The sequence below is a fragment of the Castanea sativa genome, chromosome 5 (genome assembly GCF_040712315.1).
Source record: "Castanea sativa cultivar Marrone di Chiusa Pesio chromosome 5, ASM4071231v1".
In the NCBI taxonomy this organism is placed as follows: domain Eukaryota; kingdom Viridiplantae; phylum Streptophyta; class Magnoliopsida; order Fagales; family Fagaceae; genus Castanea; species Castanea sativa.
In genome coordinates, this window is record NC_134017.1 from 73,927,262 (window position 1) to 73,946,484 (window position 19,223).

Below are 19,223 nucleotides of genomic sequence, written 5' to 3' on the forward strand. Positions count from 1 at the left end.
ATTTCCTTTCATTTTTTTTATATAGTACTACTCACAATCACACATGATACATGAGAATATATAACTATTTTATAATGAGGTGTAATATATAAATAACAACAATTTCTTCAAGTATTGTTTTTTTTTTTAACGACTTCTACCAGTACCTTTTTTATATTTTTAACTCTACAAATATATCATTCTATTGGTGTGTTTGATTAATATTTTTTTGAGGCAATCCATATTCTTCTAACTTCTATTATAGTTGTGGGGGGTAAAAAGATCCTGATGGGAATGTGGGCCTTTTGGGCTATGCTAAGGAAGGCCGACCTACTTATGGGTTTGGAATCTGTTAGTACTGCGGGTCAGCCCATTTGCCGAGGATCCGAGGATCCAGCCGAGGGTGAACTTCCCCTCGGACGAACACCGGAGAACCCGGGACTTCATGGTAAAGGTTAGGGAATGACACGGTCAAGACCAATGGTTAAAAGGGGTGAACCCTTGAATGTCCTGGAAGCACCGATGTTAGAGAAATACCAAAGATAAAGGCTGCCACCTCCACATTAAAGACCCTGCACCTACCACCCTGGCCGCATTAATGCGGAAGTGACACCTGAACAGTGGAAGGGAAACTTCTGGTTACTATTCAAAGGCACTGAGAAAAGAAATATCTAGGCTAAGGGGGAGTTGGGGCAACACGTGTACAAAGTATCAAAGAGAGGAGTATTTAAGGAGCAACCTAGAACAGGAATCGGGGCCCCCTTTTTGTAATCGAAAAAGAAAAAAAGAAGAAGAAAGAGAAAGAGATAATATAAGAACAGTTCTCGGCTTGTATCCGAGCAGGTTGTTTTACAATATTCCTTGTTGTTTTCAAGTGTTAGCAATCTTTGACTTGTCATTTAATCCTTAGACACTTCTAACCTGGGTTTCAAGCCCACACTCTACAAATTCATATTGTTTAAGGCTTATTGGGCCTGAGCCCGTAACTGTTTTTGGGGCCAGGTGCAATTGTGCACTTACAATTGGCGCCGTCTGTGGGAAATCTAGTCTAGAAGAGGTAGGGATATTATGGCAGGCTTAGGCTCTTACCATGCAGAGTCACAGGGATCACAACTGGAGGACCATTTCGAGCGTCTTGAACATCGAAGGGATCATGAGGGAAGCGTCCACACAGAGTATCCAGGCGCCAGCCATACCCATGGTGGGGGTAGCACCACTCACGAGGAGGGTTCTAAATCCATGCAGAAGGAAATTAATCGTTTGAAGAGGAAGTTACGCCGTGCTAAGCGCAGGTTTTCACCGTCCTCGTCTAATCCTTCCTCTGAGGAGGACAGGGGAGATGGCTACAGCTCGAGGTCACGCTCCCCCACCAATGCAACATCCTCCGATGAGGAGAACGACCAGCCAACTCGTAGACGTAAGAAGCTTCGTTCTAGGGGCTTAGGCAACGACGCTATGAGTAGGGCGTTGCACCAACTCTCTAAGTCTCCATTCACATGGAGGATTGAAAAAGGAAGGCTTCCCAGGAGGTTTACCCAGCCCACCTTTACCATCTACAATGGCCGGACTAATCCGGTGGAGCACGTGAGTCACTTCAACCAGAGGATGGCAGTGCACTCTCACAACGAGACTTTGATGTGTAAGGTTTTCCCCTCCAGCTTGGGACCTGTGGCTATGAGATGGTTTAACGGTCTCAAATCGGGGTCTGTAGGCTCATTTGGGGAGTTAACTAGGGCATTCGCTTCGCGGTTTATTACGTGTAGCAGAGTCCCTCGGCCATTGGACTCGCTGCTATCCATGGCCATGAAGGAAGGGGAGACGCTGAAAGCATACTCCGACCGATACTGGGAAATTTTTAATGAAATAGATGGTGATTTTGATGAGGTGGCGCTTAATACCTTTAAGGTAGGTCTTCCTACTGACCACGACCTAAGAAAGTCTTTGACGAAAAAGCCCGCCCGCAGCGTACGTCCCCTTATGGATCGTATTGATGAGTACAAAAGGGTAGAGGAAGACCAGCAGCAGGGGAAGGGAAAGGAGAAGGTTATCCCGCAGGAGAGAAGGGATTTCAGGTCGGACAGATATCACAACAACAAGCCGAAGAGGGATTACTTCGGGCAATCCGGCTCTGCAGCACCTCAGGCTGTAAATACTGTGTTCCGAGAACCAGTGCATCAGTTACTAGAGAAAGTTCGTAAAGAGCCCTTCTTCAGATGGCCCAGCAAGATGGCAAGGGACCGTGCGAAAAGAAATCAAAATTCCTTTTGTCAGTACCATCAGGATGTAGGCCACACTACCGAGAATTGTCGGACCCTCTGGAACCACTTGGAGCAGCTTGTCAGTGAGGGAAAACTGAAGCAGCACCTGTGCCACCCTAGCGGGCAGGGCAGTTAATCTGTTTCAAACAACCAGAGGAACAATTCATCTCGGCCTGCATTAGGAACAATTAATGTTATCTTCGCTGCACCTGGTAGAACCGGCTCAAGTCCCACTAGAGTGATGGCGGTTTCCCATCCTTAGGCCGAGGATGTGGGTAGCAGGCCGAAGAGGTTGAAGGGCACTTTGCCCGTCCTAGGTTTCTCCGAGGAGGATAAGGTAGGGACAATCCAGCCCCATGACGATGCTCTTGTGGTCACCCTCAGGATAGGGAACTATGATGTGAGAAGGGTGATGATAGACCAGGGCAGCGGTGCAGATATCATGTACCCTGATCTATTCAAGGGGTTAAGGTTGAAGTTGGAAGATCTTACTCCTTATGATTCGCCGCTCATAAGTTTTGAAGGGAGAGCCGTTGTGCCGAAGGGACAGATTCGTTTGCCCTTTCAATCCGGCTCAGAAACGGTTGAGGTGGACTTTATTGTGGTTGACGCATACTTACCATATACAGCCATCCTTGCCAGGCCATGAATGCACGCTCTTGGAGCTATCTCCTCTACCTTGCATGTTAAAGTTAAATTTCCCTCAGGGGAATGTGTTGAAGAGGTCCTCGGCAGCCAATCGGTGGCCAGGCAATGCATATCGGCTGCTGTCCTGCATCAAACGGAGTCCGAATCTTCGGCTCTGAGCACTAAAGGTTTATAGCAATTAACTGCTCCCGGTTCATCTGGGATGGCGACAGGGGAGGAGACATATTGTGAGGAGTTGGAGAAGTTTCCAGTAGCCGATGACCCAGAGAGGTTCTTCCAAGTCGGTGTACTTTTGCCACACCAAGAGAAGATGGAATTGTTAGGATTCTTGAAGGACAATGTTGATGTTTTTGCGTGGGATCCTTATGAAGCTCCAGGCGTTGATCCAAGCTTCATTTGTCATCACTTAAATGTCAATCCAGCTATCGTTCCTAGAAGGCAGCCACCTCGGCGACCTTCTAGGGAACATTCCGAGGCAGTGAAGGAAGAGGTTCTTAAACTTAAAAGGGCTGGTGCTATCAAAGAGGTTTTCTACCCCGAGTGGTTGGCCCATACGGTTGTTGTCAAAAAGAAGAATTGAACGTGGAGGGTATGTGTGGACTTCACTGATCTGAATAAGGTCTGTCCTAAAGATTCGTTCCCAATGCCACGTATTGATCAACTGGTGGATGCCACTGTCGGACATCCCCAGATGAGTTTTTTGGACGCCTTCCAGGGTTACCACCAGATTCCCTTAGCATTAGAGGACCAGGAGAAAACTGCCTTCATTACACTGACGGGGAATTATCATTATAAGGTCATGCCATTCGGCTTAAAGAATGCTGGGGCTACCTATCGAAGAATGATGACCAGAATGTTCGAACAGCAAATGGGGAAAACCATTGAGGTATATGTAGACGATATGGTGGTGAAAAGCAAAACAATACCCTCACACGTGAAAGATTTGGGCGACACTTTTCAGATACTGAGAAAGTACAAGTTGCGCCTCAACGCCTCAAAGTGCTCTTTCGGCGTAGGGTCGGGAAAGTTCTTGGGATATATGATTACTCATAGAGGCATAGAGGTAAATCCGGTGCAGGTCAAGGCTATTCAGGACTTGCAGTCTCCTCGGAACCCAAAAGAAATCCAGAAGTTAACGGGAATGATTGCTGCCTTGAATAGATTCATATCTCGGTCAGCTGACCGGTGTCGTCCTTTCTTCCAACTGTTGAATAAGTGGAAAGGGTTTCAATGGACAGAGGATTGCGAGTTAGCTTTTCAACAGCTCAAGCAATATCTTTCTCGGCCACCCATTCTGTCTCGTCCGGAGGCACATGAGATTTTGTTTGCTTATCTGGCAGTGGCCGTCCATGCGATCAGCCTAGTCCTGATAAGAGATGATAACGGGGTGCAAAGACCGGTATATTATGTTAGTAAGTCTTTAGGTGATGCCGAAGTGCGTTATCAACCTTTAGAAAAAGCGCTCCTGGCCATGGTTCATGCCACGCGAAAGCTTCCCCATTATTTTCAGTCTCACACAGTGGTTGTTCTGACTCAATTGCCCCTCAAGGCAGTGCTGCGTAGCGCCGACTACTCAGGAAGGATAGCAAAGTGGGGGACCATCCTGGGGGCTTTTGATGTTAAGTACAAGCCTCGCACCTCGGTGAAGGGCCAGGTCCTTGCTGACTTGGTGGCAGGGTTTACTGAACCATTGCTAGAAGAAGCTCTGAAGGAAGCACACATGGATGTAAAATCAGTTGGAGTGATCATGGCTGCAGTGCCCTCGGCTTGGAAAGTGTATGTGGATGGGGCTGCTAATCAGAGAGGGTCTGGTATTGGACTTGTTCTAATGTCCCCTGAAGGAATTATCTTTGAAAAATCTTTAAGATTGGCCTTCTCGGCTACTAACAATGAGGCCGAGTATGAAGCAGTCTTGGTAGGCATGCAGATGGTACGTAAGATGGGTGGAAAGGAAGTCCATGTCTTCTCGGACTCTCAACTGGTGGTCGGCCAGGTCATGGGGACCATGGAGGCTAGAGACCCCAGAATGCAGGAATATTTGGCCCAGATCAAACGCCAGCAAGCTGAATTTGACTCCTTCGCCTTAACCCATATCTCTCAGAGCGGAAACACCCATGCAGACTCCTTAGCCACGCTGGCAACTATCTCGGCTCAAGGTTTACCTAGGGTTATCCTCGTTGAGGATTTACTAAAACCCTCTGTTGTCATTGCCGACGCATCTCGCATCCATCTAATAAGGCCTGGACCTAGTTGGATTGACCCGGTCATATCTTTTCTTAGGAATGATGTCCTTCCTGAAGACAAATCTAAAGCAGATAAGATACGCCGAAAGGCGCCGCATTTCTGGTTGTCCAAGGACCAGAAACTGTACAAACGATCCTTTTCAGGACCGTACTTGTTGTGCGTACACCCTGACTTAATGGAAGGGCTTCTGGAAGAACTGCATGAAGGGATTTGTGGCAGCCACACCGGGGGAAGATCCTTAGCCCACAGAGCTCTAACTCAGGGTTATTGGTGGCCCAATATGCAAAGGGAGGCTCAAGACTATGCCAGAAAATGCGATCAGTGTCAGAGGTTCGCCCCTAATATTCATCAACCTGGAGGAGTTCTTAACCCCCTTTCCAGTCTTTGGCCCTTCGCACAGTGGGGACTAGACATAGTTGGGCCATTCCCAAGGGAAACAGGCAACAGGCAACAAAAGATGGCTTCTTGTGGGAACAGACTATTTCACTAAATGGGTTGAGGCCGAGCCCTTAGCAAACATTAGAGATGTTGACTCCAAGAAGTTTGTTTGGAAAAACATCGTCACTAGATTTGGTATACCACACACGCTCATCTCAGACAACGGTGCTCAGTTCGATAGTAAGGCTTTTAGGAAGTATTGTGGTGACATGGGTATCATAAATAGATATTCCACCCCAGTTTATCCTCAAGGAAATAGACAAGCCGAGGCCGTTAACAAGGTCATTGTCAGTGGGCTGAAGAAAAGGTTGGACGATGTGAAAGGCAGATGGGTAGAAGAGCTCCCTCACGTTCTGTGGACGTATCGGACCACACCGCGCAGGTCCACTGGAGAAACGCCATTCTCTATGACTTATGGAGCCGAGGCGGTGATACCTTTGGAATCTGGTTTTCCTACCCTAAAGACAAGTTCTTTTAGCTCGGAGAATAACGATGGACTCCTGGAGAAAGGTCTTGATTTACTTGAGGAACGACGCGAGGCAGCTATGGTTCAAATGGCTTACTATCAACAGAAGCTAAAACGAGGATATGATGCCCGCGTGAGGCTAAGGCCACTTGCACCTGGTGATCTTGTGCTAAGAAAAGTTGTTGGCACCTCTAAAAACCCAGCTTGGGGTAAGCTAGGACCCAACTGGGAAGGCCCTTATCGCATTGTTTCAGTAGCAGGCATAGGGTCATATCGGCTAGCTGACCTAGACGAAAAAATTGTACCACGCCCGTGGAATGTAAATAATCTTAGAAGGTATTATTATTAATAAAATGTGCTTTTGTCAGTTAACATTTCGAAGTTATAAGTACCTCTGATGCATGAAGTTACTGTTCTAAAGAATCAAACAGAAACTTGGTTAAGTGCAGTCCTCGGACCACAAACCTTGTGGAAATTGATGTCTTCTCATTTGTTAAACAGAACCTCAGTTATGCCGGGTCCTCGGACCTCCTACTTTGGAAAAATTAACAGTTGAAGTTACTGTTCTAAAGAATCAAACAGAAACTTGGTTAAGTGCAGTCCTCGGACCACAAACCTTGTGGAAATTGATGTCTTCTCATTTGTTAAACAGAACCTAAGTTATGCCGGGTCCTCGGACCTCCTACTTTGGGAAAATTAACATTTGAAGTTACTGTTCTAAAGAATCAAACAGAAACTTGGTTAAGTGCAGTCCTCGGACCACAAACCTTGTGGAAATTGATGTCTTCTCATTTGTTAAACAGAACCTAAGTTATGCCGGGTCCTCGGACCTCCTACTTTGGGAAAATTAACATTTGAAGTTATTGTTCTAAAGAATCAAACAGAAACTTGGTTAAGTGAAGTCCTCGGACCACAAACCTTGTGGAAATTGATGTCTTCTCATTTGTTAAACAGAATCTAAGTTATGCTGGGTCCTCGGACCTCCTACTTTGGGAAAATTAACATTTGAAGTTACTGTTCTAAAGAATCAAACAGAAACTTGGTTAAGTGCAGTCCTCGGACCACAAACCTTGTGGAAATTGATGTCTTCTCATTTGTTAAACAGAACCTAAGTTATGCCGGGTCCTCAGACCTCCTACTTTGGGAAAATTAACATTTGAAATTACTGATCTAAACAATTAAACAGCAACTTGGATAAATCTTGTTCTCGGACCGTAAACTTGATTAAAGTTAATTCCTCATTGCGCCTGGAAATTAGTACCTTACTGTTTGTTAGATCGGATTTTAAAGTTCCATATCTTTAAGTGTTAAGCAAATTTATGTAAGGAATGGTCATCGGATCTTACATCCTACTAAAAACAATGCTACACATTATAAGGTTTTAATCGTTATATGAGGTCTCTCTTTTTTAACCAAGGCATTATTTAAACATATTAGCCATATCACTTTTTATTAAGTTTTTAATAACACACGAACGATTGTGTGGAGGTTATGATTGTGTAATACTTGAAGTTAGATTTGTTTGTTTTCTCCCTTTTTGACTATGTATTAATGGCAGTCTTTATGACAAATACAAAAAGAATAAAGTAAAATGGATGCAACATGGGTGAGAATCAAACGAAATACTTCTTCATTAATTGCTTAAATGTATATTACATATTTAAGGCAGATGTAGAAAAAAGAGAAGTCCTAAGGCTAGGTCCTAAGCTTTTGGAGAAGGGTCTTGCTGAGAGGTACTGGTGGCCTCGGTCTCTTTCAACTCCAGCTCAAAGAGAGTCATGACTTGTTTTCCTTTGTCTGCTGTCTTAGTTGGGAGGACGTTAGGTTCTACCTTTTGGCTCAAGTCCTTCTCTGCATCCTCGCCTCCTTCCTTTTCTTTGTTGGAACCTGAAGGTTCTGTAGGATCTAGAATTAGCTGTGGGACTGTCAGAGGCAGAGCAGGGAGAGTTGAGTCAGGGGTAGGAGTGGCAGCAGGAGCCTCTTCAATCTCCTATATCTCCAGGGGAAGCCAAACGTTCTCGGACTTCCTCAGATCCGAGGATAGAGGAACTCCGGCCACGTTTAGGGCTTCCTCCCAAACTGTTTGACAGTACTTCCGGCACAAAGACCCAAAGGCCTCTGTCAGCTGCTCCTCGGTGGTTGCTACCCCTTCCTTGTAGCTCGTTTGCTTGGCAGCCTATAAGGAGCGTTGGAATGAGCTGGCTTCTTCCTTCATCAGCGCAAGTTCTTTTTCCAAATCCGAGCGTTCCCTTTGGATTCGGGCAAGCTCATCATCTTTTTCGTGAAGGAGTTTGCGCTGCCCTTCTATTTGGGTCTTCATAGTCTTCAAGTTTGACTCGACCCCGTTTTTCTCTCTCCTCAGCTCAGCCACCTCCGAAGTAAGATTCTCATTTTCAGTAAAGGCTGTGCCCAAGGACTTCTCAGTCTCCATCCTAACCTCCTGCTCAGTTCTGGCCTTCTTCCGAGTGTCTTCTATGAACTTCTCGGCTACAAAGACTTCCTGAATGGCCTGTAATAAAGTATAAGGGAGTCAGGAATAGTAAAAAACTTATGAATACTGTTAAAAGTGGAATCTTCCTAAAAATGGAAAAACTTACCAGCGCTAAGTCTCTTTTTAAAAAGAGGAATAGTTGTGGCTGGCTTATTTTTTCCAAGGTTTCCATGTCTTTGGGCAGCAAAAGAGGGCACTCCAACACTTCGGCCAAGTGGTGGGCACGGCCTTGTTGAATCGCCCTTATACTGGATTGGCAGGAGATGGGTGCACCGTCCAATCTTAAGTCGGGGGACCACGTGGTCGGTGCTCGGCGCACTTCGGCCACGTTCATGATTTCCCCGCTTTCAACTGAGCGGGCCCTACCCTTGCCTTTATCCAGCTTCTGCTGCTGAGCCGCTAGAGGCTGTTGCTGTGGTTTTTTAGGGTCCTTGCTGATCGTCCCCTCGGCCTCCCCCTTTCTCTTCTTTTTGGGATCCTCGGCCGGAAGTTTTGGCTCGACTGGAGGAGGGGGAGGTGGCAAAGTTTGAAGAGCTTGGGATGCCCCCATCTTTTTCTCAGCGACCTTCACACCTCTCTTGATTAGGAGATCCTGCATCCTATCCATGTCTTCCTCGGCTTCGTCTTCCGGTCGGGCAACTACCAACCCTGCAATTCCAAAGGCCTCAGTGGCTTCTTCTTCCTCGTCAGAGAGTACAACGAATTGGTTCCCTCGCGGTCTTTCGGTTTCGTCAAATCGAAACTGTTCTATCTCCTCGTCTAGCGTGTTTGAAGAAGACACTTGCTCCTCTGGAACAGCAATTTCTTGTGAGTGTGTAGCTAGAGGGACTGCAGCAATCAGTTGTAGATGCAGTACGGTGTGAGGGGCATCAGGGAGATCGTGGTCGTCCAAAAAATGGGGCCAGACTACATTGATCTTTTTTCGCCTTCGGTCACCCGCTACTATAGCGTTTTCTATCTCTTGGAAGTCTGAGGAGATGGGATCGTATCCTAGAATCAGATGAGCTACTTTGAGTTGTAAGTCCTCACTAACAAACACCTCGGAGCGCAATACTCGGTTGAGATCTGCAACGTTGCAGTGGCTTAAGCGTGGGCGCACGTGTTGCTTATCTGCAAAAGAAGACACCAAATCACACGAACATGGTCAGATTCACACAACATCTAATAAACCTAAATAAATGTGAATACATATTTGTGTGAGTGTTAGAGGAGTTTGTGCGGGGGGGGGGGAAGGTTAATCCTAAGGTGTCGCACCTGGAGCTCCCCACTCAACTGGACAGTGGAGGCCGTTGTGCCAGTTCCTAGAAGTAGTCATCCTTCATGCCTTTGTTGGATTTGGGCAGATAGGAGATTAGCCTAACGATGCTGGAACGGGATTTAATATAGTAACCTACTTTGGAGAGTTTATGGGACTCGTACAGAAAGACGACGTCGTGCCAGGTGAGGTTTAGACCCATTTGCTCGTTTAGAGCATCGACACTACCCAAAACTCTAAAATCGTTTGGGAGGCACTGATCGGGACACAACCGGTGGTTGCGAAGGTATTCCCTAGTTACAGGTTTCATTGGGAGGGTCATCCCACCCTCTATGAAGGCTATCATTGGGATGATAACTTCTCCCTCTTTCCTAGAACCGGCCACGGCTTCTGCCGGGCAATACTTTAAACCCACATTGCCGGAAATGTGATACTTGGCTCTGAAGCCTTCCATTCCGGCAGCAGTATCAACTAGACACTTAAACCTACCCATTGGAAAGAAACGAAAGGCTAAACTCTAAAGGAGAAAATATTTATGAGGACAGCCAAGGACTCTATCCGAGGAGAAAAGGTTAAGAATAGAGAGAGCAAGAACTTACAAAGTTGAAGGTGTGCAAATTTCCACTGTTTTCTGCAGGTGAAGTATGATTTCTGATGTTTTGATGGGATTAGTCCCTGGGGAATTAAATGGAGGCGCAGGTTTCCGAAGCGTCACAATGTGCGGAAAAGCGGCCTCAAAATTACATTCGTCCCGCCCAAATTTTCGTGGAGTAACGAGGACCGTTGGATACCCATCTCGCCGTTGAACGTGGGGGACAAGGTATAACTTACGGTAATAAATGCGCGCGTTTTGAAAATAAAACCGCCAAGTGACATCTTCTAGGATGCGAAACGATTTCCACACGTGCAATTATTCACAAAGTGTGTGGAGTAGGTTCTCGTCGGATCAAAACTCTATTTTCTCCTCGGACGTTGAAAATTAGAGTTTTGAGAGGCTATTGTAGGGGGTAAAAAAATCCTGATAGGAATGTGGGCCTTTTGGGCCGTGCTAAGGAAGGCCGACCTGCTTATGGGTTTGGAATCTGTTAGTACTACGGGTCGGCCCATTTGCCGAGGATCCGAGGATCCAGCCGAGGGTGAACTTCCCTTCGGACGGACACCGGAGAACCCGGGACTTCATGGTAAAGGTTAGGGAATGACACGGTCAAGACCAATGGTTAAAAGGGGTGAACCCTTGAATGTCCTGGAAGCACCGATGTTAGAGAAATACCAAAGATAAAGGCTGCCACCTCCACATTAAAGACCCTGCACCTACCACCCTGGCCGCATTAATGGGGAAGTGACACCTGAACAGTGGAAGGGAAACTTCTGGTTACTATTCAAAGGCACTGAGAAAAGAAATATCTAGGCTAAGGGGAGTTGGGGCAACACGTGTACAAAGCATCAAAGAGAGGAGTATTTAAGGAGCAACCTAGAACAGGAATAAGGGCCCCTTTTTGGTAATCAAAAAAGAAAGAAAAAAAGAAGAAAGAGAAAGAGATAATATAAGAACAGTTCTCGGCTTGTATCCGAGCAGGTTGTTTTACAATATTCCTTGTTGTTTTCAAGTGTTAGCAATCTTTGACTTGTCATTTCATCCTTAGACACTTCTAACCTGGGTTTCAAGCCCACGCTCTACAAATTCATATTGTTTAAGGCTCATTGGGCCTGAGCCCGTAACTGTTTTTGGGGCCAGGTGCAATTGTGCACTTACAATAGTGTTTTATATTTGCCTAATACATAACTAAACTTTATAAGTTTCAAATTTATTTTTCAAATTTCACATCTATTAAGAAATAAAGAGATTATCATGAAAATCAAAACTCATCACAAAATTACAATGTTATCTTAACCAAAATTAAAATGAAACCAAAAGAATAAAAGATAGACTTTATATCAATTTATTACTCAAGAAATTGGTAGGCACATTCAAATTCATGACCATGTAGATTGTGTTTTGATATAAACTCAAATTCTTATTTTCATTAAGTATTAACCCAATCCAAAATCCAACAAAACATTAAGAGGGAGAGAGAAGACTTTGTGATGAGGAATTAAAAATACACAACGCCAAACACATATAAAAAGAAATTTTTAAAAAAAAACTATCAAGCTAAATTAGAGTTATAATAAAGAACAAATATCCAGCAAAATAAAGTAATATATATATATATATATATGTATATATATATGTATATATGGAGAGAGAGAGAGAGTACTCACATTTTATGTGTGGAAAAAATATAGATTGAATGATAGAAATTATACCAAATTAATACAAAAAATATATAGGGAGAAGAATATTTAAAATATAAGAAAGATGAAAGGATGAATGTAGGGGTGGCAAAATTTGACACGACCCGCGAACCCGACACGACACGACATGAAATTAGCAGGTTATGGGTTGAGGCTTAACGGGTTCGTGTCATATTCGGGTTGACACGGCTAACCCGTTTAATAAATGGGTTGGGTTAGTGTTGAACACATAGAACCCGTTTGACCCGTTTAATCAAATGATATTTTACCAATATACCCTTCAAACTCTAAGTATATGAACTTATTAGTTGTTGTGATTTATATTCTTTGACATATTGTGATTGATTATTTGTGATATTGGGATATGCTTTAATTTTGAATGATTATTTGCGATGCAGTTACTCGTTAGTTCTGAATTTTATATTAAAAATATTTATTTGTTTGTTTTTTCATTAATTTTTATTTTTTATTTTGATAAAATCTGATAAACAGGTCGACACGACTAACCCGTTTAATAAATGGGTCGTGTTAGGGTTGAGGAATTTTGACCCGTTTAATAAACATATCGGGTTAGTGTTGACCTATGTAGTCGAATACTCATGACTTGACATGACACGAACCCGACACGCGAACACGAATTGCCACCCCTAGATGAATGCAACAGTAAATTAGACAGTAGTGGGGAGATAAGAGCATCTCCAATAGTCACTTCAAAATTTTATACTGTTTAAAGAGTGAACAATTCATTTTATCTTTTGCCTACTTACTTTTTCAAATACATAATTTTTATATAACAAATATATTACTATTCCATTTGAGTGGAGAAATATATTATTATTCCTACTATGATTCGTAACAACTATTCGTAACCAATTAGTATTTTGAATTTGATACCCAGACTTTTGTGAGTCTAATATCGCAAAAAATAAGTCAAGTCTTCGTCCCTACTGTAGACTAGAAATTGTTTATATTTATTTTTCTTCTCTTGGCCAAAAAACGGCGTTAAATAAAGAGTTAAGGATGATGATTTAAAATTAAAATCTTTATATAACATAACAAAAACAAAGTAGTCATATTGAACTCCATGGCTATTGACAAAATTAAGGAGAGAATACCTCTCAGCTCTCACCAATTATACTACATAAGATGCTAGAATAGAATCACACATCTTTTAAATTTCTCTTGACAAAAAAGAAAAAGAAAGAAAACCGCCAAGTCTTTTATTTCGATAAGTCAGTGTTTGTTCTCTATAAGTCAGTCTTCGCTCGTGTGGACTAGAAGTTTTTTTATAATTCTCATAATCTGCTGTTTGCCGAAAAAGGCAGTTGAATAAAGACTTAGGGGTAGGAGGAGTAAGGACTACGGCAGAAATTAAGAAGAGATTTTTATTTTTTATTTTTCCTTTTTCTAAGAATAAATGAGAGGGAGGAGGATTTAAATCTAGTTAAAGTAGGTTTTTTATATTTATTTTTATTTTTTTAAATTTATGAGAAACAAAGTAACTTTAAGGGTCTTGACAAAATTATGGAGAATACCACTCAGTTATAAATGCTAGAATAGAATCACATTTCATTTAAAAATTTCTCAAATTCCTTTCTTGTAAATTGGAGTTTTGCTTTGTATGAGTATCAATTATCATGATTGTATTTTGTTTATATCTCATTTTCTTTGACTTTAGCTAATCAAGGATAACAACATGAACTAAATGTGATCGACATGATACACTAATAAGTTTGTTGGAAATATAGGAGAGATATTATTTGACTTTTCCTCAAAATTTATACAAAAATGATATTACTAAAAGAGATGATGGCAATGAGGTGTGGACTAAGTTACCATCTTAAGACAATATGCACTGTTTGTGAATTTATCTGATGTAGTAGACAAATAATTTCTGCACGCTGTTTTCAGGATACATCAGTCCAGCCACCTTACTTATTTTCTTCACAAATCTACCCCACTTGTAAGACATGAAGCTCTCAAATTTCATTTTATAGAATTCTTAAGCTGTGCTTTCCATCGTGTATAGTACAGTTGGAGACTTTTCCTCATATTATTATTATTATTATTATTATTATTATTATGCCAAATTATACTGTTAGTCCCTCAAGTTTCAAGTGAGCACTATTAGTTATTTTGTGAACTATCACCGGTCTCAAAGTTTACAAAATTAATGGAACAATGATGTGGTTTATTTTTAAGTGAAGTGTTAAAAATTTACACATCTTTTAAAAAATTCTTGTTGAATAATGAAATTACTTGGATGGTTAACATAAATTTTACAGGTCCATTGCAACGGATCTTCATTAAAATTTCACTTAACCCACATGTTACTTTGCCAACAACATAGTGCCAATTCAGACTTTTCAGTGGTAGAATTGATGGGTGTAAATATGTGAGTATATTTTCACATTGAATAATAATGATAAGAGTGGGTAGTTAATATAACATAGTTGAGCTCAAAATTAAAAGTTTAAGCCTTTAAGGTTAAGTGGTGTCTTATATTGGGGATTCTTTAATAAAACCCATGGTACAATTCCCACGTGGCCAAATGTATTGTACAATGATTCCGGTTTAATTTGTGATAATAATGGTTTTTGATGGCAGGAGCCGTGATTGATTCTTTTTCCCACGTATATAGTACAATTATTCTGGCTTGTGTGCATCACGATTTTGAATGCGAGGAGCAGTTATTTTGTTTCTTTTCCCACACATTTCTTTGAAATCTCTCGCAAAAGCTGAAAACTTTGGACTTTCCATTACTGAAAGGACCCTACCATATTGGCTAAGACATGAAACATTTCCATCCTATTTCTTGACTAAGTTAAAACATGAAACATTTGCATCCCATATTTTGACTAAGACGTCAAACAGCTCTCACACATCCACTACCCCCATTTCCTCTATTCCATTCTTCTGTATTCCTTGGCTTAAACCCCTGTAAACAGCTGTAAATTGGCAAACATAGTGAATTACAGATTCCAAATGCCCACACTTACCATAACCAGGGGCTGATCTAGGATTTTAAGTTAGGGGAGCCAAAGTATAGGAAGAAAAAAATCCAAATAGGTATCCATACAATACACACAAACTATCAACCAAGATCAATACACAAAATCATTTTTTCTTAATACATTAAGATGCAATCATTTACCAATAAATACCAAAAAAGAAAATACAATATAATTTTGTTTCTCAAGAGCATCAACTGTTGCAAAAAAAAAAAAAAATTTTCACAAACCAAAACTTACTTTTGCTACTTTAATATATTATTTGAAATGTCTTTTACAGTAGTGTTTTTGGTATTTGGTGTTCTAAATATAAAATATTTACCATTTAAGACACCTAATGCTTGTATTCTAATACTGGGCTGAATGAGATTTTTTATTTTAAAATTTTGTTTTTGTTAAGTTTTTGAGTTGGGTAATTTCTAGTGGGCCTATGTTAATTAAAAAGGAAAAGTCTAAAGTTTTTGGAAGAGTGAGACAACTCTAAAAAAATTTTAAAGAAATTTAATCATTAAATTTTTTTTTTTCTTTGGGCTAGGGGGCCATTTTTTTTTTTCCCCCTTTTTTCTCTTAGGGCCAGGGGGCCTGGGCCCCCTTGTGGGTCCGTCCCTGACCATAACCATCACACACACTCCGCAAAGCTTTCAACACACCTGCCCATATACCTCTTCTCATCATCCCAAGATCTTTGTTTAAACTCCTAAGTTTAAACAAAGGATAGATGACAACAGGGTCTTCTGGGTAACAAAGGATAGACACCCTAAGTTCTCACTCTCACTCTCACTCTCACTCTCAATGCGTTCTTCTGCTTATTTTGAGAGCAGTCTGCTTTCATTTCATTTTCTTTCTTTCATTTCTTCTCTCACATGCTTAGTAGCACTAGGGAGTACCTATGTGAGTCTCAGGCTTTCTTTGATTGGAGTGATTATAAGGAGGATCGAAAATAAAGGAGAGAAAAATAAGGTGAATTGTTTTTGTTGTTGTTTGGTTGACTTGAGGGTTAAAAACGTGAGAGATTTTCGTGGGACTCACAAATTTTCTCTCCTACCCCACCAAACACAATCATCTCGAATTGGGAGAGAAAAATGGGCAAAACATGTTTGGAAAAAATTGATCATATTTCACTTTTACTTTTTTGGCTACTAGGCATAAAAGTGCACCTAACAATTCCTTTTCTTTTTTCTTCTTTTGGGTTTAACTAGAGTACTGGACGTTGGGTTGTTGTTGTTGTTGTTTTTGTTTTTGTTTTTGGTTTTTTTTTTTTTTTTTTTTTTTTTTTTTTTTAAGCATGATACATCATATAACATACACTACCCTTTTGAAAAAAAAAAATTCTTATTGTATTTTGGGCATGAATTTTATTTTTTAAATAAACTTGGTGATAGCGTTTTTCTTTTCTTTTTTTTTAACTGGGTATCATTTTTAATAAGAATATATGAGTAAATTTATATAAACTCTATTTTCTATACTTCCATTTCTCTTTCCAATCAAACAAAAAAGTTTACTATCCTTCAATTTTTCCACCATTACAAACTAGGGAAACTAAAATCTCTTCTATCCTCCCACAAAAATCTCGAAAATGAACAATGAAAAAAATGAAGTATTTGTAGACAAGAAAGTAACTAAGATGAGGAATTCATGTAAAAAATACCTTTAAGGCTTGAGGACGAAGAATTTGTAGAAACAAAATTGAAGAAATGTCAAAGTGAGGGTAAACCACGTAGAGGATTTGGGTGTGGTTGCTCTATACATATAGAAGTAGGTTGGTTTTGTTTAAAACTCCACATGTTGCTAACTAGTAGTTGGTTTAAAATTCTTCAATTTATTGAGTAGTAGTCGGTTTAAAACTCTCATTATGGTATAATAAATAAATAGGTAAATTCCACAAACCACCCCTAAGGCTTGCGATAATACCAACTAGGTCCAAGACATTCCAAATTGACCAATTTGGTCCGTAAAGACTATTTTGTCCCTGAACACCACTAAAAAATGTTAACCTCCATTAGTTTCTCTCTGTCCCTCTCTGTTACTCTTCTCTCTTCCCTCCTCCCTCACTCTCTCTCCTCAAATCAACCATAACCACTCCTCAGATTAGCCACAACCACTCAGATTAACTACAACAAGAACCGCAACACAATTTTACTACTCATACCAAAACCCAATCAAATCTGCTCTAACAGTATCCAAATCCTCCCAACACATAGAAAACTCGCCACCACATCAAAACCCAAAACCACCCCCATTGCAAATTCATTCCATATTGGAACCCACCACCACCACCATCACCGGCCACTAAACCCAGTAACCACCTCTGGCCACAAAACCCAGTGACCACTACCGGTAACAAAACCCAACCAAACCCACATCAATAAAACCCAAATCGAAAAATTCCAATCACCACTTTGTAACCCACAACCACCTCACTGCAAATCCACCCCAGATCGAAACCCATAACCACCTCCATTTCAAATCCACCCCAAATCAAACCCACCACCTTAAACAACCACCGACCACAAAACCCAAATAAAAAAAACTCAAACCCACCACAGATCAGAATTCGCCACCACCAAAATACCCACAGCAAAGCGCAACCCATCACCAGCAACTAACAACCACCATAACCACGATCCACAGACGACGCCATATCAGGCGAATATTAGAAAGTTATGTGGCAAAATATTAGAAAGTTAAAACCTCTAGTTTTCCTTTTTCTTTTTAAAAGGGGATATATTTATAGGGTTCTTTGGACCAATTTAATTCTTAAAGAAAAATGTTTTTTTTATATTTATTTATACAAGATAGAATTTCTACTCTAGTATAATATAAGTGTATATGTATGCGAAACTTCCTCTTGGAGATTTGAACCCCAGCCCTTGCCCCTCACACCCCATAAATACTTATACGTGTAAAGTGATCATCGCACCAAGGGTGTGCGGTGATTTTAAAGAAAAATGTTAAAGGTACCACATAAAGCTTACAAACTTGTATAGAAATAAATATGATTGGTGAACTTTAATGAAGACATAATGAATATTTGAATTGTCTCTTTAGTTAGTCATAAATTCAGGATATATATATATATATATATATATATATATATATATATATATATATATATATATATATATAACTTCAAATTTCCAAATAAATAGCCAATAATAAAAAATCTAACTTTAATACTATTAAAAAAAATTGGAGTATGTATGTGAGTCTCAGTGTTGGTTTATGGTTCCTTCTTTCTAGTTTGAGGTCTTGAAAGTTGAAAGAGTCTTGAAATGTCAATACTTATAGACATTGGACTTGTTAGGTTATCCGATTAAGTTGAATTGTTAAGTCTCACTCAGTAGCCCACGTTGTGGGAGGTAGGTCTGGATCTTTAGATTTGTATATAAAGTTTAGGGTAAATTACTATTTTGGTTCCTAAACTTTACCAAAAGTTTGTTTTTGGTTCCTAAACTTTAAAAAGTATTTTTTTTTTTTAATTCCTAAACTTTGTAAAAAGTTTTTCAATAGTTTAGAGGCAAAAATAGAGATGAAAAAAGAACATTTTTTTTTTTATAAATAATTTAGGGATGAAAAATAAACTTTTTGTAAAGTTTAAAGACATAAATAAAACATGTTCAATAGTTTGGGGATGGAAAATGAACTTTTCAATACTTTAAGAACAAAAAATGAACTTCTTAAAGTTTAAGGATGAAACCGTGCACCCTTCGTGTGGTGATCACTGTACAAGTATAAATGCTTGTGAGGTGTAGGGGGTAAAGGCCAGGGTTCAAGTCTCTAGGAAGGAGCTTCACACACATATACACTTAGATTAGGTTAAAGTAGAAATTTTATCTTGTATAAAAAAATAAAATAAAAAAAAACTGATGAAAAACAAACTTTTGATAAAATTCAGAGACCAAAATGGTATTTTACCTTAAAGTTTAATTTCTTTTGCAAAAAATAAAGAAATTAATGCAACTCATAGTGCATTGTTGGATAATCCATCATCCATCATTAGAAGGCGAAACTGCCTTCTGAACGTGCGGTGTCTTGGACTTGGGGAGGCAATTCGTGATGTGTGAGATATGCAATGTGCACAGTTCTTTTTTTGGTAAAGATTTGGGATTGTGAATTATTTTCGTGAAAAATTCTCTGA